Consider the following 26,616-nt stretch of genomic DNA (forward strand, 5'->3'; position numbering starts at 1 on the left):
TGTAAGTGCCATTCAACAGTTTTTACTCAACTGTAACTAGAATTCATTTTGTATGGAGTTTTGCCATTGCCCTAAGGCATACAGCCAGAACATTGCTGCAGCACCCAGAAGAGAAGGTAAGCTGTTTGCCTGGTGCAGCTCAACATTTTCAGGAATTGTATGTAATGGTTATTTAATATGCTTCAATTTTGGCAAGGACGCTGTCCGACACATGCTTATCATTTTTCTTTCCTTGCTTACTCTGCATACACTTCCACTGTAACTTTGTAGTTTTACTAAAGGCCTGATTACTAGTTTGGTGGTGGTACAGTCGTCCCGCCATGGTGGCGCAACCGAGTACTCTGCTGAGATGACTGCCTTCCCTTCCTGCCTCTTTTCAGCTTTCCCGCTGGGCTAGCGGTCTTACTGCATTGGAGTATGAATGTCGGTGCGGGTCGCCACGGGCAAGTATGCAATGCTGGCCAGACTGCGGACATGCCCATGACGTGATACCAGCCAGTTGGCCATATGTTGTCGTCTGAGAAGTGCTGTTGGAAATGGAGCTCACCCCTACCAAAGGTATAGGAGCTCATTACATGTGTGCCAGTTCCAGTACACAATCACCCTCAGCACTCGCTTGGGGAACTTATATTGCCTTTCTGCCAACCCACACATGGCAGTATCCCTACCAGGGAAAGGCCATCGGAAAGGTAGTCCATAATTAAGCCGGCAGAGGAACTGGCGGCACCGCCTCTGTTGCCCGCTGCCATCTCTCCCACTGTGGGAGTACAAATGTTAGTGGTGGCGACCTTCATGAGGCTGTCTTCCCACCCTGCTTGTAATCCGGTGGTTGGACCACCAGGGCAGCGGTTGGTCGGACCACCAAAAGGTGATGGTGGGTCGCGAACTGCCAGGGTCATAATCAGGCCCTAAGTGTTTGAATGTTGTAGAAGACCAATAAGATGTGTCACATTTGGCATGGATTAGTAGGTCTTTTTTACTGCACCCTTATCAATTGCACCTTGACTTAAAGGTCTGTACGTTGTTCGAAATGGCACAGCATGCACTGGCCACCTTCAAGAGAGAAAATTAATGGCACAGTTGGTATCAAAATATGCAGCTTTCCACAAACATCTTTTAACAATGTAAGAAACAGACCAGACATTAAATGACATCTGGTCAGCCGACGGGTAAGAGTTGTAAATGTGCAGAATGAAGGCAGGTGGTGGTCAAATGCTGTACAGGGACATAGCTATCAATGGTGCAGCAGGTGCAATGGCACAGATGAACCGAAGACAAGGGCTGTTTTAGGGGCCCTCGCCCCTCCAAGTCTGGATATTTCCCCAGATGTCACGGGGTGTCAATCACTCTGACCCACGAGATTCTGCCACATTTGAGAGACAACTAATTGACAGGAACTGAAGACTCAAGTTAATTGAGAATATCTGCTATTTTCAGAACTACTATACACTACAGCAGAAGTCTCTTCTTATTTAGTTTCTCTGCAAGTAGTTTGCATTGATACATGTTTTTACTTGCAGTGCTTCCTGCTACTGTATTGTAGCTTCATTGCACTGAACATTGCAGTATTACTTAACCTAATCCTGTGGAAATAAAAACCTGTGATTTTCAAGTCACACAGGTATTTCACTAGAAGGGAAAGTATCAATTGAGCAACATTTTTGACGGTTCAGGAAGCCAAATGTCCATGCGAAACCGACAGGCAAAATTCTATTCGGCAGCTCGCTATGTTTTTTTGTGATCTGTGTGCACTTTTTAGTTTTTAACATTTTAATTTATTGTCCTAAAATATTGGAGTGTAAAAAAATTGACGGTTGGTGTCATAACACACGCACGTCCACACGTCACAACAGACGTGTCACAAAGCATGCGCCACGACGCGTGCACACTTCGACAATGAATGCGCATCGGTGGCCATCTTGTCGTAATGTGTGGAACTTCTGACCTGATTCACTTATGGAATTTGGAGAATCGCTGCAGGGTTAAACTTATGAAACACTGCTTCTGCCACTCTAAAGGTATCAGACGACTGCCAGCTGGGATACATTTCTGGCTGCCTTTTAAAGGAGCAAGGACTATGTCTCCTCCAGCAACTTAAATCTCTTATTCTGCTCTCCGGGACAGCTAACCTCTAGCACACCCGCATGCCTATGAGGGTGCACCGTCTCTCTGGAAGATGCCTGCCTCCTGTGGAATGCCTTTCTGGACGAGGAGTTTGGAAGATGCAAAAGAAGCAGCGAAGAAAAACCAGCAAGACCAGTTGGAAATTTAGTTTTGGCTCTGGACCTGCTTGGAAGTACATAAAGTATTTTCCCCATTTGAATCCATGGGCTGGTGTCCAAGAACATTCCCTCTGTGATTTGAATATTTTGGACCATCTGCACACCTTACAGAGTCAAGAAACCTACTAGTACCCGTTTGTTTTCTGCACCAACTCCAGATCTGTAGCCCAAATTGACCCAAGCCATGTGTGTCACCTTTAGCCAGTACTGGCTGTTTCAGCCAGCAGCGCTTTGAACTATGGTGAGTACGTTGAAGTTCTACAAATCTGTAAAATAAATTGCAGTCTTCCACAATGTCTGTACCAATTTACAATTGCAAAGCACCCCCTACCATGAGTAACATCTACAGCCACTCTGCTTTTTAATATATAAGGTGTTTTGCATTAATCTGGAAGATTCACTTTTAACATCTGGTTTCCCCAAAAAGAACAACATGCAAAGTTCTCTTGGCTAAAAAGGAAAGGCTGTTTGCCGAATATATGCATAGTGCAGGGAACTGGGGTATTATTCTAGGATTGTGAGTACCCACCTCAAATAATAACCACAATCCTTGTCAGGGTGAACCAATAAATTCACTAAATTAACCAGAACTCATTCCCCTGGTAGCAATGGCATTATATACAGGACTCAAACAGTAATAAAGTGAAAACACAACCCAAGAAAAATCGAAACCAATTTAGAAAAAGAAGGTAAGTTTTAATAAATAAACTGACATTAAAATGATAGCAATCCAATAAGTAGAGCAAGATTTATTCATTTTAATCTTTAAGGTGAAAAATAGCACCAAAAATCTTAAGCACAACCATGGCCATCTGGTTGCCCTTGTCCAGGACAAGAGTAATGTTTAAGACTGACTGCGATGGACCGTGGGTCGGATACATTAACAGGTTCATCCTGGTAAAAGGTTTTACCTTTGGCTTAATCTATTGAATGGAATTCCAAAGTATTCAGGCAGGGCAAGACAGCAGACTGTGGCCAAAGAGGGCTCCACGTCGTCAGATAGCCTCTGGACGAGGTCTTGCTGAAGCCATTGGCTTTTTTTTCAGTTTAATAAAGTTTTATTTTGTTTAAGAAAGAGTACAGCATAATATAACAGTATACAAAAAATCAGAACCAATGTGAAAAGACAAGGAGAAGGAGATGAAGAGGAGAAGAGGTTCAGATACTGTGAGAAAAGGAAGAGAGGCGAAGAAGAAAATAGGAGGAGAAAAGAAAGGGAGAGAGAGAGAGAAAATAAGGAAAGGTTAGGAAGGGGAGGGGGATGATAAGAAGTTAGAAAAAGGAAGCCAGGTAAGATCGGATTTGATTTTTAAGGTGACAGAGGAAGAAGAAGCAATTGCAATTCTATGCTCATCACATATGAAATTCCACCATGTATGAACAGACAGTTTAGTATTATCCTTCCAACAGGACAAAATTACACCTACTGTTTGATTGCCCCTCTGTTCTTGCTTTTTGGAACTCAGTTTGGGATTTTTGCATGCGTATTTTTCATTTTTCTGTCCCATTCACATCGCTACACGTTTTTTTAGGCTCCCAATCTGATATTTTAGACTTACATTCATATAATGCTTAACTATTTGATCTTTTCATTGCAACTGCTTTTGAAGCCATTGACTTTTGACGAGAAACCTCAGAGCAGTCAGTAGAAATTAGAATTTTGCACCCTGAGAAGGTCCCTTACTGGCCGGATACTTTTTGTGTCTTTGCTCAGTAAAGATTTCTAGCTTAGACTCTTCCCGCGGCTAAAGATGTAGGCAGTAGCCAAAGAGGACTCCTCAATAATGAATTTCTTTTCAGTGAATTCACGCTGAATCAGATTTGCTACTGTGGAGAAGAATGTAGTGGGAGAAACATGAATCTTTGCCCCAGGGGCAATGCACCTTCATCGGAGCAGCTTGGCCGGTTGGTCCTTGCCAACTATCGGTCCTCAGTGCAAAATGTTGTCAAAAAGATTCTAAGTCCCATATTTCAGGATTAGTTAGGAGGAGTACACTCAGATAACAGCCAAGGGTCCAGGAACATGGGGCAGAACTTGGTGGTCAAAGTTCACTACAGCAGATGCCAGTAGCAGGTTCCAGGTCAGGTCCAGTTAGGAGTCTTCAGCTGGGAATGCAGCAAAGGCCTCTTGAAGCGTTGTCCCTGTAGCCTAAACAGAAGGTCATCCTTTGGACCTTTGGAGTCCACTTCTTCGTCTTGGGTACACGAGGGAGAGTAGGTCCAGTAAGTATTCAGTTCTCTTCTAGAATAGAGGTCCAGTCCTCTTCTATTCTTCCACAGGTCCAGAAGTGATCTGAAGAGGGCACTGGAGATGCCACATTTAAACCCAATGCCAGCCTGTGGGTAGATGAAACTCCTGGCCACACCCTAACTAAAGGGTTAAATGTTCCCAGAGATGACCTTACCCACTTTTACAGCACTTCCGGTGTGTTTTACTGCAAGCAAAACAATAGTGGTCCTCTCTGCCTAAAACCAAGATAGCAGAACTGTTCTTCCCCTGTCTAGATCTATTGTGTTCGCCTTTGATGTCATGTTTTCCGTGGTTCTCCTGCTGCCTCCTTGGCAGTCTGACCGCCCGATTACAATGTGTGTGGGAACACGGCCACAAGACCTCCTCCCCCCTGATGGTTCTGCTCCCGCAGCGGAAGAGGCAGAGGCGGCCTAGGAAGGGGTTCCTGCCAAGCTTACCACTGGGCTAATCATGACCTGCATTTAAACCAACCTTTACCTGGTGGGGACAACGTCATGCACAAGTCGGCAGAAAGACAGTAAAAGAGCCCAAATATTGAGCCACAGGTGATTGTACCCTTGGCTGTAAGCCTTCGGGTCGGGTGTGTGCAATGTCACACTTCAAAACTAGAAATATGAATAAAATTGTACCTGACTGACTGGCATCACATTATGGGGCGTCTGTGTCCAGGAAGTGGAACAACACATGCTTGCATGACACCATTCACACAAAACTTACATAGATTGCAGTAGCTGCATTCAGGAAGAACTGTAGGGTTGGCAGAATTGGCATTCGGCTCGTTTCCAGGGGTGAAACGTGCCGGCCGTCATGTCTCTGCTGCCATGAAACTGCCAGCCCTGCATGAAACTTCTAATATGGCAGGCGGGGAGGACGGCTGCTCTGCAGAGAGCTTGGTCCTGCTGCAGCTGCAAACTGGCATTCAGACTGACGATCTCATAATCAGGCCCTTGCTTTTTAATACCATGTACTCCTCTTTAATCGACAGTAAGCCCTAATTCAGAGTGACTTATTAATATTTAAAAGGAGGGTCTAGACATGTCGAAAGGGGTTTATTCTGACAGGTCGATTTGGCAGTTAAAAAGTGTCCCACTGTATTATACATGGCAGGCCTGCAGTCATGTTTGCCCTGTCACTGCAGTGGGTGGCCCCATATGTGCTGCAGCCCACTAGTGACAACTACTTACAGTCCCTGTGTCGAAAAATACGTCTTTTCAGGGGCTCACTGCTGCAGGGGTTCACGCTTATCAGTCCACTGGTCCTTACACCAACAAGATAGAGATTGGCACAGAGACTGGAATATAAAAACAATGGTTATTAATCACTCATGAGTGGGACTACATCGATACAGCACCCTCGGGCACTGTATGAGATAGTACAAGGAATACAGAAACCAGGGGCCTTTTATACACATTTGTTGCGTAGTCAGCATGGAGACTCAAAGGGGAGGTACTGGCACATACATGAATAACTATTGACTAACATGGCAGACAGAAACTACTTGCTCAGCAACATGGGAGGAGACATAAGTACAGCTTAGTCAGTTGAAGCAGCCTGACAGTTACATTCTAGGATAGGTGGATTCTAGCATTAACAGGCCTTTCTGAGCATGCGCAGTGCTCTGGCTCAGTAGTACTGAAGGAGTTAACTATCGTTGATGACTCAAGCGGAATACAAGGGCAAGCAACAGTGAAGACAGAAGAAGCACATGGCTAGCCCATGGCTAGCTAAAATGGATGCTACAAACAAAATGGCTTCAGCTTATGCTAACAATAATTTCAGCAGTCAATACACCTGGATACACTTTTCACCTTTGGTACCATAAACTAGGGACTCATAGATAAATTAAATATTCCAATTAAGGGTAGGCCAATTTCATCTTGTTGTACAGGTGAGCACAGGCACTTTACCTCTGGTTAGCAGGGGTAAAGTGCACAAAGGTCTATGGCCAGCAAAAATAGTGAAGGCAAAAATCTGGAGGCACGCCACATAAAAGATGGTAATTTCCAACACATAACATTGGGACACTTGGCACGGTGTTTAGAGTGTGTGCAAGCAATGCAAATTTGGGTAAAGAAAGGAGGGGGAAGGGGTAAAGGCAGATAAAGTAATTTGTTTAAGATCCTAAAATCTGGTCATACTGGTAAACTGGGATTCAGATTACGGTCGTCTGCTTGAGTGGTTCACAGCACACCATAAATCCGAGTATTTAAATGCAAAGTGTATGGGGCTCACAGGGTTCTTTTCAAGTCCATGTTTGAATTGCTCATCCAATCCAGTTTTTTTCATCAATCCAGTTTTTTCTTTGCATTCTGGCAATTGAAGTTCTGTTAATTCTATTATGAATTCAAGACTTCAAATACCAGAATGCCAAGCAAAACCCTGGCTTAGATGAGCTGCTCTTGGATGGACACGGGACCTTGAGACCTATACGTGCCACACTCATATGTTAGAGTCCATCAACATTACAGTTACACACACAGCTTAATCAGGGGATCCCATGCTGCTGATAAACATAGCAGCAATTTATAAAATAACACAGTCGATGTAAGGCCGTGCAAAGTCCCATAATTCCTGCAAGTAATATTATGATTACTACCCATCAGAATGGACTGTAAGGCATTCAGAAACAATATACTCACATATCTGATCGAGAGACTGAGCACCACAGGCAAACAATGCCTCAACAGAAGCCAGGGCATCCCTTAAATAAAGGTGAAGAGGTTCCTCGCCTTTGGAACCTTTTATGTACTTAGCTATGCAGCACATTAGCCTGGATGCTGAAACATCTGCTGTTCTTTAACATGGAGGACAAGTAAGCACCAAACTGTGTGACACACGAGGTATGGGAGCACATGGAGAGAAATATTGCCTTTCAGTGGGAAATGGTATAGTCCAAAGCTCTGTTTTTCATATAAAATCAGAGCTTTCGGTGGTCATATCACTGAAAATACAAGATTTCCAAAAAAATTATTGTCTACGGGTGGTTGTGGAAGACAATTTCTATAAACTGGAATCTAGAGAATGCTAAAGGTATTCTGGTATTTTACTGACCTCTGCTCGTCGTTTTCTATCAAGAAAGTTAAATAGAGGCAGTTGCCAGAAAAATGTAAAAAAAGAAAGACTCTCAGCAGTGAGCAAATCTGGTATTTTACTGACCTTGGCTGGTCGTTTTGTATCAAGACAGTGAAATAGAGGCAGTTGAACAGAAATAAAAGTGCCTAAGTGGAAGCAGACAAGTCCTGGGGCTGGTCTCTAGAGCCCACAAAGTACATACACATAAAAGTATATACTAAAGTATTTATGTATATACTAAAATATATACAAGAGGTCTCGAAGGCTCGTCCTAAAAATTAAATAAAGGCTTTCTACAAACCAAGGATCTGGAACGCCCCTACTCCCCTCTCCCCTCATTGACATCAGAAAGGCTCCAACCCTCCAGCAGTTTACAAAGACACTGTTATTATTTCACTCCTTCCATTCTTCTATCACTCTCCTAGCGCCAAGAGGCCTCTGTGGTGTATGTTTGCACTAAGCATTTCATTCATTCAAAAAAGCTGTAGGTGCAGCTCTTCAAAGAGCACTACCACACTACACAGTAGTACTTGATTTCCAAGGTCATTAGGAAAGGAGTATTGAAGTGAACTCCTAAGAAAACAGGACCTTATTAGAAGCATCAACGTGGAAATAGTGACACTTGTGAGGAAAGTGCCAGACTGAGAGGAAAAACTAAGAAAGTGGGATCCTCTGCAAACTAGGGATGGGCCAGAAACTGAAAACGCTGCATGATTCCATGCATAATACAAACTTTGCATGCTAATAAAGTTAGTTGGTGCACAGTAAATGCTTGGTCAGCTTTTTAGCAATGACAATAGAAACTGTTTTGGAAGGGGGAGCACATTATTTTGCTTGCCAGCGTTTACATTTCCAATTAATGTTGACTTGTATCCATTTCATCTCACAAATCACATTGCATTGCACAGTTACTGTTGTTTTGCAAAATGAATGCAATATAATCAATGCACATTATACAGGGGCAGATTAAGTTGTTCACACTTTATTTTACAGGAAGAAGAACACCAATTAAGCCTGCATGCTCCAAGCCAACTGTATGATTTTTTTTTAGTTTCATTCTATGTTTAATTGAGATCACCGCAAATAGGCTTAGTCATTTCTGTCCGAGACTGATTGTGTTTGCGGTTTAATTATCCTTAACTTACAAAAAAAATCCGTTTCATGCACTTTCTGCTTATTTTAAATGGCAGCTGGTTTAGATTTAGAGAACAATGTGGCTGAGATTGGATGCTTTAAAGAGCTGAGATGGGGTGAATTAAGGTCCCAGTATTCCAGCTGCTACTCAGAGCGCTCGCCAGAAAATTTACAAGGTCTAAATATAAGGAAATAAAACATGGTAAATGACTAGTAACAGCTATATAATGCAATGAAAGGGTTCAATGCCAAGTCAATTCACATTTTGGAAGGTTACTGCTTTGGCTCATTATAAGAGTATATTCTATCCCCTCCTCCTTCTCCACCACACCATATTTTTGGACCTAACATTGCATGAGCTCAATGCAATGTCCTGAGGTGGAGTAAGTAGCTCCATGTTTTGGGATACTGTCAGCCAGTCCTGACCTTTTAATCAACACCACTTGCATGCTCAGTGGGTGGAGTTTTTATTCAGGCCTGTGTGCAATTATAATTAGGCAGGAGTAATAGGAGTATTTTTTGCAATTCAGCGTTATTCTTTAATGTGGAACGACCTATAACTACGCAATTACGACTTCTCATCTTACCAGCCTAAGTGGTCGTTGGCACTGCTCTTCATGTTGTTTTGTTTTTAGCTCTATTTTCTAAGTGCAAAATTCATCCTCACATCCATTTTGGACGTGAGGAGACATTTTGCACTTTGTAGCTAATGCTAAATGCCGATAGTAAGTTGGAGCAAAAAAACCCAACCCAAGGGCATATTTAGTGAGTGCAAGCAGCTGTGCGCTGCTATTCATATTCTGTTAAATTTAGAGCTATTTGTTAGTGCAAAATACATCCTCACATCCAAAGGGTATTTTTGCAGTATGAAAGTAACGCTGGTTTTATTTCAAAGGTTTTATATAGCGCTGCTGGACCCGAGAGTATCAGAGCGCTTTACAAGGCAGGTGAAAACAAACAATGGAATACATTAAAAAATTAAGTAAGAACGAGTTACAAAGTGATAGTGTAATCAGCATGTCTAATGGGGCAAAGAGAATAGAGATAGAGATTAAGATGGAAATGGATAGTGAAAGTTAGGAGAGAGAGGGGGGTGAAGAGAGGGGGAGTAAGAATATGAGGGCATAGAGAGGTGGAGTAAGGAGGAGTGCATAATAGAGGAGAGGGGAGTGAACATGTAAGGTGTCATTAACATTAGATAACCCAATACTTGGAGCATGTACAGTGTCAGTAACATTATATACCCCAATATTTGTTGAGAAGAAGTATTTTTAGTTCTTTTTTGAAGAGAGGGTAAGAGGGGTTGCAACGGATATCTTTTGGGAGAGAGTTCCAGATTGTGTGAGCGTTACCAGAGAACGCGCAGGATTGGGTCTTTTGACATTTTAGTCTAGGTGGGATCAAGACAAGGGAGTTTGTGCTCCTCGGGGATCTAGAGCAACCTGCTTTGTGTTGTTGTGTTGCAAGGTAGGAAAGGGTGTTTTGGTGGAGAGCTTTGTGAGTGATACAGGCAATCTTATAGGTGGATTTACCTTCTATTGCGAGCCACTTGAGATTTTTGAGGACGGGGGAGATGTGATCAAATTTTCTACAATCGGAGATGAGTCTAGCAGCAAGGCTGAGGACAGATTTAATAGGAGCAAGATGGATTTTAGGGGTGCCAGCCAAAGTGGCGTTGCCGTAGTCAATCCTGGAAAGGACCACGGATTGGACAAGTTTGAAATCTTCTGCAGGAATAAAAGGTTTAAGTTTCTTAAGTTGGAGAAGGGTGAAAAGAGCGCTTTTGGATGCATTTTTAATGTGGGGGATCTGATTACGATTCTGGTCAATACTGATGCCGAGGGATTTGACAGAATTAGAGGTGGAGAGAGGGCAGTTTAGTGCTTTGATGTCATTTAGCCAAAGTTGAATGGGAAGAGAATTATTTTTTGGGGAAAATAATTATGATTTCTGTTTTTTTGAGGTTCAGTTTGAGATGGTTCAGATGGAACCAGGTTTGAATTTTTTTCAGGGTCTCATTGAGGTGAAGGATGTCTTTGTGAGATTTGATCTTGTAGTACAATTGGGTGTCGTCAGCATATAGGTGGTAGTTGATATTAGAATGTTTGAGGATGAGGGTGAGTGGTTCCATGAACAGATTGAATAGGGTAGGGGAGAGGATGGATCCTTGGGGGACGCCTAGTGAGACAGGTTGAGGTTTAGAGAGGAAATAGCTAAGCTTGATTTGTTGAGATCTATTTTGTAGGAATGAGGAGAACCATTTGTATACTGTGCCTTCCAAACCGAATCGATCTTTGAGAGTGCTGAGAAGGGTGGGGTGGTGGACAGTATCAAATGCAGCTGAGAGGTCTAGAAGGATTAGTACTTTGTCAAGGAAACAATGAATGTCATCAATGATATTAAACATGGCAGTTTTTGTATTGCATCCCTTTCTAAAGCCGGATGGGAAGACATCAAAGAGGTTGAAGGAGACGATATGTTTCTCTAGTTGTAATAGGACACATTTTTCAAGGGCTTTGGATAGGAATGGAAGGTTAGAGATTGGACGAAGGTTGTTTGGATCATTGGGGTCAGCTGTGGTGTTTTTGAGAATAGGCAAGATTTGACCAAGTTGAAGGGAGGCAGGGACACTTCCAGTGGAAAGAGAGGAGTTGATAATTTTAGTCCATATGGGGGCAGGTATAGATTTAGGTTCTTGAACCAGTAGGGCAGGAAGAGGATCTTTGGAGTGGGCAGAAGGTTTTAGTTGACAATGATATTAGTGATCATAGATTCTGTTACTGGACTGAAATCGCTCCAAGAGGCATTGTTTTTAGCAGGGGGTTTTGTTTTAGAAAGGGTATCCTGTTGGAGTAGAGCAGGGAGGGGAACAGAGGTATCTAGCGTATCAAGGTGTAGAAAAGGTGGTCGAAGGAGAGTTATGAGTGTTGGGGAGGGTGTGTAGGATGGTGGTAGGTTGGAGTGAGAGTGGGAGGGAAGAGAAGGAAAGTTTGATCATGTTGATTTCGTTTGTAAAGAAGCTGGTAATTTCTTCGCATTTGTCAATGGAGGCTAATATTTTAGGAGGACCAGTGGAGGTTTGTTTTTTTACAATTTTAAAGAGTTCTCTAGGGCAGTGTCTGGCCTAATCCAGTTGAGAACGTAGGAAGGAGGCTTTTTCGTTAAATATGTGTTTTTAGTACTAGGATCTAGCAGTTCTAAGGATAGCCAGATTGTCCATGCTTGGATGAGTTCTCCAGATCCGTTCAGAATGTCTAAGGGACCGTCTTTCATTGTTTTTTTTTTTTTAAAAAAAACCTTTATTTTTGGACTGCACAGTACACAGCGTCTGCCTACAACCCAATCGGGCCGGCCGCTATGACAAAAAATCTGGATACCAGACAACACATTATAACATTAGAGCCATAAATCGCAAAATATTGGTGCACTGACATCAAACACCATAAGGAAAGGATCGACCAGGTTTTGTTTTTATAATTTTGATGAAAACAAGAACGAACATCACAAACACTCACATGGTAGGAACAATATCTGGGGTGTGAGGTGGAGAGGAGGAGGAAGTCAATTTCTAAGAATTTAGCGACTACCATCGAGGGGCGGGGGATGGCGAAAAGGATCACAAAGAAATTTTATTGGTCAGTTTTCAGGAACGTCAATTACGGGGACAAAGGAACACCAGCAGTGTACTCAAGTGGAGGGGTACAGATATCTCCACAGTACTCATTCCACTGCGACCAAATCCTGCCCCACTTCCTGGGACGGCCCCGAGCTACATAGACCGTCTTCTCCCGAAACATGCACCAGTCCATGTTTTCCTTCCAGGCAGTTATCCCAGGCGGTCTATGAGAGCCCCAGAGTTGCACTATGTCCCTCTTGGCAACCATGTTGCCAAGAGTTACCCAAAAGGTCTGAGCGGCCGTACAATCCGTAGGCTCCCAGACATTAAGCAGGCAACGACGCGCCTCAGGTAGAAGAGAGACCCCGGTGACCCGCCCCATTATATCATGCACTCTGGACCAGAAAGCGGAGACCACCGGACATTCCCAGATGATGTGGAGAAAGGTGCCACTCATGCCACAACCACGCTTACACAGCCCGTCAATCGAGTATCCCATACGAACCAGACGCGTACCAGTCATGTAAACTCAAAGGAGGATCTTCAATTGCACAAAACGAAGGCGAGCTGGAATAGCCACTTCTTTAGGGGAGGCGATCGCTATCTGCCAATCCTCGTCGTCGAGTTCGAGGCCGTCCGCAACCCAGGAGGCCCGAAGCCGCACCAGAAGATCAGCTCTGGTGTTGATGAGTTTTTTATAAATCAAGGATATCGTACTGTCCGGCACGTGGCCGTCCAGAATCCGATCCTCAAGCGGCGATGACTGGGGGATCTCCGTCCCAGGAGGGAACACGGAGACCAGGGCATGGCGCACCTGACGGTATCGAAAATACTCCCTGTCGTCCAGCTGGTACTCCGCCTTAAGGGCCTCAAAGGACTTAACTGTGCCTTTGGACCAAAGACCCTCCACCTTGCTAATACCGATCATATCCCATCTATCAAACCCTTTCGTTCACCACAGGCTGCCCAACCGCTCAGAGTCATACAATGGAGTCATCCGTGTCATCCTATCACCCCAGCCCGTAGCCACAGTCGCGTCTCTCCACGCACGCACAGCACATTTTGTAGGTCCAGTCAGAAGTCGGAATGGCGCCTTCGAATACAAAGCCCTGTTGAAGTTGCCACCCGGCAACAGTAATTTGTCCATAGCGAAGGCAGGGACGGGGCCCGAGGAATACGTCACATGGTTGACCGCGCTCAACTGTGAGGCCCAGTAGTAACTATTGATGTCCCGAAGGGCTATGCCACCATCATACCATGGCAACGTGAGTTTAGATAAGGAGATACAAGCCCGTCTGTCCCAAATCAATTGCCTCTGAAGCCCCTCAACCTCACGGAAGTAGCTAGAGGGAACAGGGTCAAAAAAATTCTGCAAGGCGTACAAGAATCTAGGGAGGGACATCATTTTGAAAAGGGCAGCGCGTCCCAGTGGGGACAAAGGCAAGCCGCGCCACCGTTGAACGTCCCGTTTAAGGCGCCGAAGAGGAACATATAGATTGTGGTCATATCGTACAGAGGGATCCAGGGAAATGAAAATTCCCAAATACTTGAACCCAGTCTCTGCCACCTGGATCGGGATTCTACGGGGTAGTGGAGGCAGCACCCCCGCTATAACATATACACACGATTTAGTCTAGTTAATAACGAGCCCCGAGTTCTTCCCAAATGAGGGGAGGACATCAAAGAGCACGTTAAGCGACTTCTGAGGGGAAGTAAAGTAAAGAAGAATATCGTCCGCGTAGAGAGAGACGCGATCCTCAAGGTCCGGGGCCCACCGGATCCCCTTAATCGAAGGTTCCCACCGAAGCCACGCTGCCAATGGTTCCAATGCCAAAGCAAAGCCGTCTTTTATTGTTGAGTTCAGAATTGAACTGAATGTTTTTTTGTTGTTTGAGTTTGATTGGGGCAATTTGGTCGAGTGATTCAAGGATAGAATTGTTATAATGGTTGGTTAGGTCAATGGTGCTGTCAGAGACAGGGGGTAGAGCTAAGTGAGCCTTAATTGCGATTTCCAATTCCCCTGGAGGAATAAGGTGAAGGTTGCGGGTGGATTTCTTGGATAATATGCTGGTGGGGTGGGTCGAGTAATGGATTTAGTCATGGTGAAAAGGATAAGGTAGTGGTCAGACCAATCTACCGGAAGAATATTAGAGAGGGAGGCTAGATCGTTGTTCGTTATAATAGCATCAAGGGTGGCACCTTTGTTATGTGTGGGAGAATGGCAGAGTTCGGACATATTGGTGATGTCCGTGGTATCGTTATGTAGTATGACAGCATGATCAACACTATTGTTCCAATGGATGTTGTAATCTCCGAGAAGGAGATTTTTAGAATGTGAGAGTGACGATTGTATGATAAGATCAGTCAACTCTTCAGTAAAGGGGATGTTGTTTCCAGGGGGGTGGTAAATAGTGTGTAACCGGGTAGAGGGGGAGTCAGGTATGATGAGATTGGCGCAAAGGTATTCAAAGGATGAAGGGTCTTGTAGATTGACTAGTGTGATGTTAAGTTTAGCTTTAAAAAGTATGGCAAGACCACCGCCTGTTTGTTCGGTTCTGTCTTTTCTAATGATAGAATAACGAGGGGGATAAGCAAGTCGAGGTTGGGAGTGGAGTGGGAGGTGACCCATGTTTCAGTTAGGAAAGCAATGTCGATGTTTTCACTAAGAATGGTTTCAGCGATCTCAGTAGCGTGACAGGAGGCAGTTAATCAGCATGCAGCAGAGGGGGGTGGGGACTGGCGGTAGGGAGGGGGGACAAGTGGGGATAGGTTTGAGTAGTTGGAGAGCTTGCTTGTTACTAAAAGAACTGGAATAGTAGACAGATGCGTAGGGCAGGAGGCGGATCGGCAGTTAGTCAACGTGCAACATATGGGAGTGGGATCGGGCGATTGGGAGGGGGACAAGAGGGGATAGATCTAAGTTGTTGGGGTGGTCTAGGGGAGGAAGGCGTAAGGGGGAGTCTTCTAGTTCCTAAGAGAAGTGGGATTGAAGATTTATGACTAGAGGGTAAATTGGACAACGGTGGTGGTGGTAGTGATGGTGGAGAAATAGTTAAGTTCGAGGAACTGTTAGCTTTAGAGGACAGAGATGGAGAGACAGTTAGGTTAGAGGAACTGTTAGCTTCAGAGGTTGTTGGTTGAGTGCCACGTTGTGGTTGTGTGGACATGTTGGTATTATACGGAGTCACGACTTGAGAGGGTTGATTGGGTAATGTGCAGGTTGTGTGGTTGCTAGAAGGAGGAATGTTTCTGTAGGTGATAGAGTTAGGCTGACAGTATGTGGGAGTGCTGAGGAGGGTGTCAATGTGTGAGGAGATAGTTTTAGAAAGGAGTGAGATATCGCTTCTAAGAGAGGAGAGTTCTAAGATAAGGGACAAAAGGACAAGTTCAATGGTAGGGGAAGCTAGAGAGTGAGTTGATGAGTGCGTAGGGTCTGCGTTTATTGGTCTGTTCGTCAAGTTAGGGTTGTGTAGTGGGGTGATAAAGTGTGGAGAAAGAGGTGGAAAGCCTGGAGGAGGAGGAAGGGAGGTGTGTGTGTTTTTGGAATCGGGGGAGATCATGGGGTAAGAGGGGGATGTAGGAGGTAGTGTTGTTTGGATGTAAGAAGTATTGCAAGGAGGGGGGATGTTGAAAGGAGAGGCGTGTGTAATGGAGCGTAGCGAATTAGGAAGAGGAGATAAGGGGGAGATGTGAGGGCAAATGGAGAGGGGATGTAGGAGGTAAAGTTGTTAGGATATAAGAAGTGTTGCAGGGAGGGAGGATGATGGTGGGGAGGATGAAGGGAGAGGCGTGTGTAACAGAGCATAGCGAGTTGGGAAGAGGCGAAAAAGGGGAGGGAGAAGTGAGGGTAGATGAAGGTGTGTGAGTTGGGGAGGGTCGTGGGGATGAGGTAAGAGGGACGAGGATGAGATGGGGGTGATGAGACTATGGCTAGAAGGGGTGAGAGGGTAGTGTTCAAGGATTGTGTGATGATTTGGGAGAGACTGCTAATTTGTTGTTTATTGGGCTCAGGAGAGGGAAGGGGAGAATCAGGAGGGAGCGATGGGGAGGAGGGAGAAATGAAGGGGATGTATGCAATAAAAGTTGGAGACGGTCAGAGGAACAAGGTAAGAGGGAGGGGGATGGAGTTGGGGTTTGGGATATAGTGCTAATGTGTTGTTCATTGGGAGTAGGAGAGGGAGGGGTAGAATCAGGAGGGAGCAATGGGGGGAGAGAGAAATGAAGGGAGATGAAGGTGCTGGGGGTTGGGGAAGGTCAGAGAGGTTGGGTGAGAAGTAAGAGGATGGAATGGTGGGTGATGAATCTAGGGTTAGATGGGGTGAGAGGGCAGTGTTCGGGGATTGAGTGATGGTACGCGATGAAGTGCTAATATGTTGATCATTGGAAGTGGGAGAGTAAGGGGGGAATCAGGAGGAAGCGATAGGGGATGAGAGGAATGAGGGGAGATGCAGGCATTAAAAGTTGGGGTTGGTCAGAGAGACAAGAAATTGGTGACAGGGATGAGAGGGGGGAGGTGAGTCTAGGGGAAGAGGGTTATAGCGGGCAGAATTGAAGGATTCTGTGAGGGTTTGAGGTAAGGCGTTAAAGTGTTGTTCAAAGATGTTGAGGTGCTTTTCAGATGCTTGGATGAGTATGATTCCCGATTTGAAGGTGGATATATCTATTTCACCAGGAAAGTGTAGAAAAATAGACATATTGATGTACATAAGCAACGTTCATTTCCCTTTTCCCACTCCTCTTCCTGCGCATCTCCTAAATACCGTAAAGCATTTAACTACATCCTACTGCCGGCAAAGGCCTGTACCCGTGTATACATGACAGCCATTTTAGGCACCCTGGCCCTTTTTGCCCGCCTAAGATTAGAATCACTGGCTCCCCTTCCGCGTGTATTCAAAATCTCTCTCTCCCTCACATGCATAAACCATGAAGCCCTCTCCCTCTGCACGACCCCGCTGTGAAAGGCAACTCTCCCCCTTGACTCGCACAAAACCCCCTATTCCATCTTGGAGAAGGCATCCTTTGCCTTAGCAGACATAGCCCTCCCCCAGCTGCACCTGACTGCCCCCGCTCTCATGTACGGGTCATAAGATCTCTCTCGCTCTCTGTGTGACTCTGTCCTTGTGTCCACCCTGGCTACCCCCCCCCTTCTCCTCACGTAAACAAGTCATAAACCCTCTTCTTACGCAGAGCCCTGTCCTTGAGGGCCACGGCCGCGCCTGACCAGCACCTCCTTCCCTTCCATGAATGCCCCTCTGTTGACAAGCCTTCCCTCCGCACTCAATTGTCCACGCGGCATTAATACCACTCCTTTGATGACCCTTTTCCCCCGAGTCCGGCTGACCACATATGTCCGAGGCCATCGCCTGAGCCAGGAGATACCATTTACTGCCCTTATTGTATGAAGTCACTCCTCTTCAAAGGATCCTCTATTGGTCTTAGCCACCCCCACCCCTTGGGCTATGATCAGGCGTACACATCCTGCAAAACACCCAGTTGCGTGATTGACCTCCCCTCTTATCAGCAGGTCAAGGGCCCCCATTATGAACGTATATGGGTAGGATCACCACGAGGATTATGGGGATGTCTTTCCTTTTGCGTCACACCGTCCTGATTGTGTTATCATGTGTTCTGTAGAGTATAAAAAGCCAGAGTCTCAGCTCACTTGTTAGAGCACCTCCCGAAAGACACTGTGTTTCGTGTCCGAAATGACTGGCTCTCCTCATGAGTAATAAACTCTGCTCTTGATTCCTGCTTCCAGCGCCCGTCTCTTTATTTTGGTAATTACTCAACATGGGAACTAAGGCGGTTTGCGCCAGCAGCCTGGGCATCGATAGGAAGATGGTTTGCATTTTTTCACAATTGGCGTCCCAACGCGGGGCCCATCAGTGACATAGGGTTCGGTAAGAGAGATCCAGACGAAGAAGTGAACGTCTAAATGATCGGGGCATGCCTGCCATGAGAGGGCCCTCGCCCGGCGGCCGATCGACAGAACTTCACCAATTCTGAACGGACCTCTCTTCAAGTGACCTATTGTCCTGACTGGAATCCCACAGGAATGCTACATGGAGTAAGAGAACGATCGGGCGCTGGAGGAGGAAGTCGAAGAACTATCCGTATGGTCCGGTCCGGGTAAGATTAAGTAGGGTGTTTTTACGCCTGATTGGTAGGGTGGCTCTGTCCACCTGATTGATTGATTGTTTGTATTGAAAACCGGTATTTGTATACTGGCATTGTTGGTATTGGTTCATTTAGCTCTGAGGGCTACTTGACATATTGGTTCTCTTTTGAGAACGAGACATTCTCTGTTTGCAAACAGCGGCGAATAGGAACGTCGTCCCTCTTTGCAGATAGAGAAGGGTAGGTAATGTAGACTTTTGTCCCCGGTATTAAGCCGTCATGCCTACCTTTCTCCCCACTGGATTGTTTGAAGTCGATTAATAATCGATTGTTGTTCTTTTGAGATCTTCCCTGTCTACAAACTGAGACGAGTAGAAATATTCTGTCTTCCTTTTTGGATAGCGAAGGGCAGGTAATGCAGACTTTTGTCCCCGTTGTAATCCGTCATGCCTGTTTTTCTCCCCACTGATTGATTGAAAACCTGGACATTGTTGTTCCAGGCATTGTTTCGTTTGAGGTATTTTCCGCCTGCAAACAACGTGGAATAGAGATATTCTATCTAGTCTTTGCAAGCAGAAAAGGGTAGGTTATGCCCCTTTGTGAATTCGTCAGTCCTACCCACTCCCCACTGGTTGGTTATTGTGGGGTAGCTCGCATGGTCCGCCCAGGAGACTACTCTTATGGAGGACATATGCTCTCTACTCATGGGCCATTTAGTAGAAATAGACCGACTGGTCCGTCCAGGAGGCTACCCTGGTAAATGGAAGTACATCGCTCGGTCCGTCCAGGATGATACCCTAATGAAGGAATATATGTTCCCCTTTTGATCGATAATCTCGTTCCACCCCGGACCATTTATTGGAGGGGACTCGTCTGGTCCGTCCAGATGTACCACCCCCCCCCCCCCAGTGAAAAGGACACATAAAAATATGAAGTGATCACCGTTCCCTACTAACAGAAAGCTTTAGCTCGAAACACGCTAAGGAAGAGAAAGAAAAATAAAAAGGAAATCAGGCTAAGTCAGTAACCCCCTGATGAGCTTTTGACTTCACTAAAAATAAGAAACATTAGAAATAGTTCGTAACAAGAAATATAAAATGGCGAAAAGTTTGACAGCAAAAATAGCCACGAGGCAGCTAGGCTTCACTGCCTGTTCCTGCTCCCAACATGCCTGCCTCATTGCCCGCCACGCCCAAATAACGGTCACATGAAATAGAAACAATCAAATAGGTACCTACCCCCATTCCGGAAAACTCCCGAAGTGCAACAGGTCCGCAGTTACGCCCATCCGGAAGGCGAGGCCTCGAGGTACGAGGGTCCCGCCTGACCACGATCGGGAGGAGATGATGTTGGGCAGGCGGTCCAAAGAATGGCAGAGTCCTCTCCTTCTCTCCTCTTCCGCTGCCCTGCAGGCCACGGGGGGGGGGGGCTGTCTTGCCTCAGCCACCGACCACCCCCCCCCTTCTGTCTCTCGCCTGGTCTGACCCACGAAGAAGGCAGAAGCCGAAGGCGAGAACGGCGGCGAATCAAGTAGTCCCGCCACATTTCGAATTCGCCGCATGCCATCGCCTGTTTGTCAAAGGCCGAAGCCAAGGCGAAAACGGCGGCAAATCAAGTAGTCCTGCCACATGCCAAATTCACCGCATGCCGCCGCCTGCATAGGCACAGGTAGTCCCGCCACATGTCAAGGAAAAGGGGGGGGGCTGTCTTGCCTCAGCCGCCGACCACCCCCCCCCCATCATCAATGGCTGGCATGGCCGATATCGAAGACGACGGAGCCGAGGAACGGCGCGGGGTCGCTGGAAGGGGGAGGCGGCGCGAACGACCCTCCCCCACCTCCCTCCAGGTGGAGGCTTCCAGCGACACCCCAATGCTCTTACTTAAAGAGGGTCAACATCATAAAGCGGTCTTCTGCCCAGGACGGGCACTCGCTCCATATCGCCTCTCCTCGACCTTGAAGATTCTATAAGAGCCGGGGGGCCCCCGACCCCCTGCATGGGTGCCCCCGCCCCCTTCACCGGGAACCACGACATCGGTGCAACTCCTGCCGGCGCCAGCCTCGGATTAGAACTGGCTAAAATGCAGCCACGGCACAGACTTGTTCAGTTCCGGAGGAACACCAGGATGACCCGGTAGGAAAATTGTTGCCGCCCTTCCCACTCTTTGACTCATGGTCCATATTGTTAGACTGTTAACCTTATAGCACGAAACTTTTTGAATTCCCAACGGAAGGCTCTGGGCCAACCATGCAAGACTAGAGACATCCTGACTGTGCTGGAACTCGCCTGACCCCACCCAAAATGGCGCCGACACAAAATGAGAGTTTTTGAATGAACTTTATTGTACCATGACCTTGCAACTTTTTAACCCCGAGATATATATATATAACGTTTTGGATAATGAAAGTAGATATGAAGGATATTGAGCATGTGCTTGGACAATGAATTGACTTAGGGTGGGTACTGAGTATGAGTTGGAAAATGAATTGGTGTAATTTAGATAAAGAATGAGTATTGGATAATGAATTATGAATTGATTAATAATGAATTTTTGACATGCATCATGTCTGCTCTGTAAGGTAATTTCAATACGATTTTATTTGCACTGCTGCACTTTATGAAATGAACTGCTACCAATTCCGTTTATTAAAAGTATTTTGAAGGAGAAAGCATGGTCGTTGCAGTTGCATTAATAAGTTTTGTAATGCCTTACTACTGCGAGCGAAGATTAAGTATGATGATGGATGTAGATCAAAAGGGATCAGACATTTGGCAGCTACCTTATGTGCCACAAGCAACCGGAAAAGTGTTTTCAGATACCCTTAAAAATGACACCACAGAAAATGCCTTCTGACCGTCACCCTTGCACCCGATAAAGACGGTTACGACCAGGTAGCTCATGTAGATGCTCAGATCGTCAATGATTATCTATATGACACCACTGGTCCCTCTGGGCTGAAATGCCGAAGGGGCAAGGGAATGCGGTACGAGGAGATAGGGCGAGTATATGGTAGGTAAAACATTTTCGAACTACTGCATGATGATGTGCTTTGAATGCTGCCCCCCCCCCTACCCCTTCTTTTCCTCCCTTCTGCAGGTCACGTCAGAACGTCGACTGAAGTATGGAAGAGCGACGGTCGGACCACCGACGAAAAAGGGAAAAGGGGAAATCTGTGTTTAGTCGGTATAACAGATAAACTTTTTAAAGACGTAGGCTTAACATGACTGTTCCTCCTTAGGACATAGCGACTGAGAGGATGGACTGACATAGAAACTGGACAAGTACTGAATGACGAAAAATTGACTAGAAATGACGTGCTAAATAATGTAACTGGACGTTTGACTAGGTAGGGAAAGGACAAAGAAAAATTATACAGGTAAGGGTTGCCACGGCACCACCCGTCTAGGAAGTTAGAAATATTGCTGATGTTCAAAATGCACTACCCCCTTTCTCACACTCTTATAGATATAGCCAAGCTGCCCGACTGTTCTCCCGATCAATGCTTGCCGTTGCCTCAGCCTGGAGAACTTCCCACCACAGGAGGGAACAGAAAAATGGCTTAAGATCCAACCATGGGTAACTAGCACGACCAGGTTAATCACTGATCGACCAGCCGAGGTGTGAGTATTGGTAATTGGGAACGCTCGCAGGCGTGACAAGCGAGAAGGGAAAGGGGGGAAGGGTAGAAAGAGCAAGCACATAGCTAAAACAGGATAGTAAAGATACGTAGGATATACGGATAAAAACAGATGTTGTAGGCTAACAATTGTTTCCTGTCTTGTCGTGAATGTCTTATATATGTGTAATACATGTGCCGTCCTCCCTGTCTGAGTTTGTGTATAATGTACGGATTTATGTATTCCCTCTGTCTGTATCTGCATGTTACCTAACCTTTGTTGTTCCGTGTTGTGAGCGCACTAAATGACCTATTTTTGTACACGTCTCTCTCTCTCTCTCTCTCTCTCTCTCTCTCTCTCTCTCCCTACATGTCATACGTGTACCGAATGGCTCGTTTAGATTGCTGGCGACTCTCACTCTCTATGAGAGTCTGCCTATTCTCTCTCTTTCATTTGTAAAATTGTGCCCCACCGGCATCAGTCTGATTTGATATATATTAAACGCAAAGGTGTTCAGCGAAAATTGGCCGAAACCTAAAATAATTGTATCTCGCCATATTACTGCCTCTCCTTTCTGCAAAAATGAATGAACTTGAATTGGCTGAGAAGGAAAGGACAGGTAAGACGACTAAAGTCCCCCAAATCTGGCCACTTATAGGGGAACTGTATGTCAATGGCACCTTATGTCTGTTCTTCAGAGGCGAACGCCAACGACCAGATTGAACTCCCAACGCCCGGATTGCCCCACCCCCTTTTTTTTTTTTTTTTTTGCACCCAAGCGCCCGAAGCATCCCCGCCCCATTTTTCGGTAAACCCCAATTGCTGTCCCGAATATAAACTTGATACACATGAGTAGTTGTTGACCCTCGAGAAGACCCTGTTTTGCCTGACTCTCGATAATAGCACCCCCGCCCTGTTCAAAAAGGATAGCCAGTCCTGATGGGAAATGTTCTGTAAAAATGCTGAATATGATGTAATGCACAGTTGATGGGAACCTCACTTGGTTTATAAATAAGACGATGAATAGACCTGCCATGAGCCCAGTAGGAATACTGACACGTGCACTGCTTGGTAATGGACCTCTGACTGTGACCAATGAGCGTATAATTGAGGGAGGAATTCAGCATGCATAGATATCTTCTTTTGCCATTTCACTGAAACATTGTCTTGTACCTATTCAAAGATTCACGATCACCAAAGGAGATGGGTCGGAAGTGACGTACAGCCTGGCTGCGGATCTTGGGACTCGTGTGACCTCGACCAAAGGTGGAGCCGTAGAAAAACAGGATACGGGACGAGACCGCAATTTCAACGTGGAAAATGAAAAACGGTGGGCCGCCTTGAAGCCCTCCGTCTGCTGAACCCACGCGTGCCTGGAGTCTCCGTCCCCCTTCTTTGGGCCCGATTGACGGGCCTGCCTGCTTGTTATCCTTTGCTCCCTTGGTCCCTTTTGCGTGTCCCAGGAACTCTGACCCAGCTCCACCCTCTCCCCTATCGACTATTTGAACCACACTCACCCTCTTCTCCACGTGACTTTTTGCCAAAGGAACGAACTGCATTCCACTGGGAATAGGGTGCTGCCATAGAACTGTGGGCGCCGAGCATAAGGCGCCGCCAACCGGATTGTTTAAGGAACAGGACTGTGGTCTAACAGCAGAAGACTGACCGCACCCTGCAACGCGAAAGGATAGAACAGAGCTGGACCCATAGCTCCACCGCCGGTGCTCAACAGCGCCAACGAAAGTACTTGGACTAGAGCCTACCAGTGATGGCTAACTGACAAAAAGACACTGGGACGAAGAAATATTGTATTTGAGCTGAATTCCGCTCTCATCAACCTGGTCAAAACTGTTCATTGGTTACATTTTTAGTCAGAGACATTTATGCTATGTAGTGCTTTGAAATGATAGGAACTCGACAAATGCAATCTCCTATGTGCCGTATTCTGCCAAACGCATCAACTGTCCATGATTATATACCATATGCTAATATTGACAAATGCTAATTCTGCGACCGTCCCTGTTTATATGTACCATCATCGATCACGAAAATGAACTTTTGCTATGTAAAAAGGGGCGACTGTAGAAAAATAGACATATTGATGTACATAAGCAACGTTCATTTCCCTTTTCCCACTCCTCTTCCTGCGCATCTCCTAAATACCGTAAAGCATTTAACTACATCCTACTGCCGGCAAAGGCCTGTACCCGTGTATACATGACAGCCATTTTAGGCACCCTGGCCCTTTTTGCCCGCCTAAGATTAGAATCACTGGCTCCCCTTCCGCGTGTATTCAAAATCTCTCTCTCCCTCACATGCATAAACCATGAAGCCCTCTCCCTCTGCACGACCCCGCTGTGAAAGGCAACTCTCCCCCTTGACTCGCACAAAACCCCCTATTCCATCTTGGAGAAGGCATCCTTTGCCTTAGCAGACATAGCCCTCCCCCAGCTGCACCTGACTGCCCCCGCTCTCATGTACGGGTCATAAGATCTCTCTCGCTCTCTGTGTGACTCTGTCCTTGTGTCCACCCTGGCTACCCCCCCCCTTCTCCTCACGTAAACAAGTCATAAACCCTCTTCTTACGCAGAGCCCTGTCCTTGAGGGCCACGGCCGCGCCTGACCAGCACCTCCTTCCCTTCCATGAATGCCCCTCTGTTGACAAGCCTTCCCTCCTCACTCAATTGTCCACGCGGCATTAATACCACTCCTTTGATGACCCTTTTCCCCCGAGTCCGGCTGACCACATATGTCCGAGGCCATCGCCTGAGCCAGGAGATACCATTTACTGCCCTTATTGTATGAAGTCACTCCTCTTCAAAGGATCCTCTATTGGTCTTAGCCACCCCCACCCCTTGGGCTATGATCAGGCGTACACATCCTGCAAAACACCCAGTTGCGTGATTGACCTCCCCTCTTATCAGCAGGTCAAGGGCCCCCATTATGAACGTATATGGGTAGGATCACCACGAGGATTATGGGGATGTCTTTCCTTTTGCGTCACACCGTCCTGATTGTGTTATCATGTGTTCTGTAGAGTATAAAAAGCCAGAGTCTCAGCTCACTTGTTAGAGCACCTCCCGAAAGACACTGTGTTTCGTGTCCGAAATGACTGGCTCTCCTCATGAGTAATAAACTCTGCTCTTGATTCCTGCTTCCAGCGCCCGTCTCTTTATTTTGGTAATTACTCAACATGGGAACTAAGGCGGTTTGCGCCAGCAGCCTGGGCATCGATAGGAAGATGGTTTGCATTTTTTCACAAAAGGAAGAAGATGGTGTGGTGGAGAGTTTAAAACCGTAGGGGATGTTGCATGAATTAGAGATCAGGAAGTGACCTAGGAATATGCTTTTCCATTTAGAAGGGCGTTTAGTGAAAAAGATGAAGTTGGTGACAAGTGAAGAGTTAAGGCTGTTATGGTGATCAGCGAATAAGGTTTCAGGGTGGAGACAGATAAGTTTGTGTTTGAGTTTTTTTTTCCATGTTTAGAGCGACGGGGTGGGTAGATGATGGACCACGAGTTAGGGCCAAATTTGGAGATGTGAGGGGTGGAAGAGTGAGTGGAGGCATGGTTTAGAGAAAAGAAGGGGGGGGAAAGCACACTGGAGTAAGTACACACTAGTCCTCCAAGGGAGTATGGAAGGTGGTGCTAAGGGAAGAGGGGGGTAAAATAAGTGAGATCAAAGATGACTCATCCAGAGAGTTGAGTGGGTGGAGTTTAACTTAATAAGCCAGATCAAAGTAAGTGAGGCCCGTCTCTAATGGAGACTGCAAGTGCACTGTAGTGGGCGGTTATAAAAATGGGAGCAGGCATTACAGTGTTAAAAGTCGAAGTACAAGAATAAAAACGTGTGGTACAAGTATCTGAGCACCGTCTCCAGTGGTCAATCAGGGACATAATAACTCTGTCAAACTGCTGGTGATGGTACTCGCTCCTTGAGATGGTATTGTTAGCCTAAACCTAGTCGGTAGTGAAAGTGATCTATTACTTGCATTGATATAAGTAGTGCCGGTGATGTCGAAGAGACACAAATCAAGTAAACAAGAATGTTAAAACTATTGCGTGATGCACAAGTCTAAGAGTGTGAACTCATTTGCGCCAATCATGTTAATAAAACAATGATAATGCTGACAAGATAAGTCCTGGGTGTGTGGTCACAGCGAGAGACGTTGCCTATTTAACATTACAAACACTCACCAATAGTCACGAAGGCGCTGCTATCTGTTGTTCTCTGAATAGTGAGATCAAGCGGGTTGCCTGTGTGAACACTCTTGAATCAAAAGGACGTAACACGGAAGGCGTGTAAACGCGCAGCCCTGCGTGACGTTAGCGGGCATGCAGAAGCTGGTTGCTCGCTGCCCGAGATGTCTAGAGCGTGAAGAAAGACTCGGCAGTGTACACTAAAGTATAAAACAATCCAAGCCCGCTAGTGTAACTGGAAATACTCGGGAATAATCCTGAAATGTGCAACTGAATTGGGGGAACTCGAGCATGGAAAGGTTTATTTATTTTAAGGAAAAGAGAAGAA

Source organism: Lissotriton vulgaris, chromosome 9 (genome assembly GCF_964263255.1).
Source record: "Lissotriton vulgaris chromosome 9, aLisVul1.2, whole genome shotgun sequence".
NCBI lineage: Eukaryota > Metazoa > Chordata > Amphibia > Caudata > Salamandridae > Lissotriton > Lissotriton vulgaris.